At 28.8% G+C, this 2,547-nt stretch overlaps 2 protein-coding genes across 3 annotated transcripts in view; one reads left to right on the plus strand and one right to left on the minus strand.

Moving 5' to 3' along the window:
* LOC117105403 (pyruvate dehydrogenase phosphatase regulatory subunit, mitochondrial-like) overlaps positions 1–1,475 on the minus strand; it is a 20,885-nt gene extending 19,410 nt beyond the window's left edge. For both annotated transcript variants that reach the window (XM_033246529.1, XM_033246528.1), the window contains exon 1: positions 1,418–1,475. The gene's annotated coding sequence lies outside the window, so the exon portion shown is untranslated. The remainder of the gene's footprint in view (positions 1–1,417) is intronic.
* Positions 986–2,547, plus strand: part of LOC117105402 (pyruvate dehydrogenase phosphatase regulatory subunit, mitochondrial-like) — a 23,213-nt gene continuing 21,651 nt past the window's right edge. The window contains exon 1 of the mRNA XM_033246527.1: positions 986–1,203. The gene's annotated coding sequence lies outside the window, so the exon portion shown is untranslated. The remainder of the gene's footprint in view (positions 1,204–2,547) is intronic.

Below are 2,547 nucleotides of genomic sequence, written 5' to 3' on the forward strand. Positions count from 1 at the left end.
ATTTATTTATATAATTAATTTGATATTTATTTGTATATTTATATATATATATATTTATATATTTATTTGTATATTCATTTATATATAAATATATGTATATATTTATTACATATTTATTTATATATTTAATTTTATATACATATTTGTTTACATATTTATATATTTATTTATTTATATATATAAATACTGTATTATTCTTTTATATATACTGTAATTATATATATATTTATTTATATATTTGTATATTTATTTGTATACGGTATTAATTTATATATATATATTTATATATTTATTTGTATATGTATTTATATATATTTATATGTTTATATATTTATTTATATAATTATTTAAAAAAAATTTTATATATTGTTTGTATATTTATTTGTATATTTTTTTTTTGTCTTTTTTTGTCTTTCGTGGGTGCATCCCACCTTTATTTCAACCATCATATTTTGAACAATTTGTTTTCAAAGAGTTATGTCAATATAATTTTTCCTACCAATATAATTTTTCCACAATGTATTGCGAAGTACGCAATAAATAATCCTAAGTAACATGAGGGTAATTTAGTATGGAGATACAACTCCACAGGTAATAAATACAGTTAATAATATTTAAGATAAACATTATTCCCTATCGGATCCGAGCCCAAGACCTTCCAATTACTGTTCGAATACGATAAGCATTCACATAATTAAAATATATATCTAAACATACTCAAACTCTCTTTATGTAAAGAAGTATACAAATAGATATTAAAATATATATATATCTATGATACAGTAAATGAACGAATTAGTGTTTGGTAGAGAGGCTATAAACCCAGAGGCATAGAAGCCTCCCTTTTCACCAAGACATGTTATTTTGAAATGATAATTGTAGAATAATGAAACAGAATGAAACAGAGTAGGGAGATGCTATAATTTTAATACTTACCTCTCTTTGGCTCCTGTGTGATGACGTCATTATTAATCCATTGGAAAAAATAAACACTACCCTGGCCTACTACTACGCCTGTGCATGTCACGACTGTTCTGTGCTGCAGAACTCACTCTGATTAGAGTGACAATTTATACATAATTTCAACTTGAAACTACTACTACTTAATTGCAAGACCTCTCATGTGCATCAGGCCTAATCAGTAATTTGTTGTCTCATCGAAGTGTGACGCATCATTGTAAAAAATGAATGTGGTATAAAAAGGTAGGCTTTTCTACTGTGGATTGTCAACTTGTTGGGGCGAAAAGGGAAGAAGCTCGGGAGCCTAGGCCTAGCAGCTAGCCTATTATGGTGTACTTAAACCCATTAAAGAGTAAATTTTAATATTAGGATGTATTTTATGTCTATCGATTATTAGTATTGATCCCTGTCTATGAATATCAATGAACATCTACCGAATACGCCCCTCTGAACCTACCGAATCAAGTTGAACAAATAAATTGGAAACCTTCGTCGTTGTTGTAACACCTTAGTCTGGTATTTTTTTTAAAGAGGGCGACATTGATTGATAATACAGAGTATAATTATAGGCCCCTAATATATGATACTAGCCTACACTGTTTCCATTTTTTATCTTTTCTTGATTTTAATAAATTATTTTTATTCTATCATCTGTGGTGTATCTACCCAAAAAGCTTCCCCTGCTCATCCCTCATTCGACTTGATTTGATTTTGATTTGAATTTATTTAGCCAGCAGAGTAAAATACAAAAATAAGGAAGACAAGACAAGGTCAATACAATTATTGAATACTCTGAAAGCAAAGAATAGCCCAAAAATTTTTAAAAGAAACGTATTTCCATTGGGACCTGCGAACGAAACATTCAAGTGCAAAAAGGTACAGGAAAGGGATCAACACAAAGCTAAACAGGGATTATATTTACAATTTTAAAAGTTAACATTAGTTCAACCTGCCCTCGATAAACTAACGTTACGTTATCTCACTATATTAATTGGATTAACACATTATCAAGGATTGAGTGTTTAACACTGGTGTCCTTGGATTCAATTATAGGTAAACGGATAAGTTGCCTTTTTTATGAGGTTTTAATTATTCTTTACCACTGAAAGTGCGGTATTCTAACGTTAGTTTAAGGAGGGCTGGTCAGCCTAATGGACAATTTTAAAAAGATCAACAATTTTAAAGAAAAAAACCAATTTGACCGATTAAAACTCTTTAAAACAGACTTACTGAACTACTATACATTCCAGAGGTCATCTTTGAATAAATGAGTTCAATGAAGTGGAGAGCTTTATTTGTGTTGGTAATCTGATCCATTCTTCAATTCCTGCGAAATAAAAAGTTTTGTCAGAACCTCCCTTTTTAATAGAGACCCTAAAGTTTACTGAACTGCTACGTGTAAAATTGTGATGAAGATTGTTTATGAGTTTAAATTTATGAGTTAAATATTAACAAGGATATTAATTAATATCAACTATAAAAAAATGTCTAAAGAAAAGAAAATTTCCCTCAAGACAAATAGTTAAAATTTACTTCATACAACCTTATTTAGGCACTCCCTCACTGAATAATCAAACCACCCCCCAC

This window comes from Anneissia japonica, unplaced genomic scaffold, assembly GCF_011630105.1.
Source record: "Anneissia japonica isolate Jap-2015-1 unplaced genomic scaffold, ASM1163010v1 scaffold667_len338742_cov159, whole genome shotgun sequence".
NCBI classification, from domain to species: domain Eukaryota; kingdom Metazoa; phylum Echinodermata; class Crinoidea; order Comatulida; family Comatulidae; genus Anneissia; species Anneissia japonica.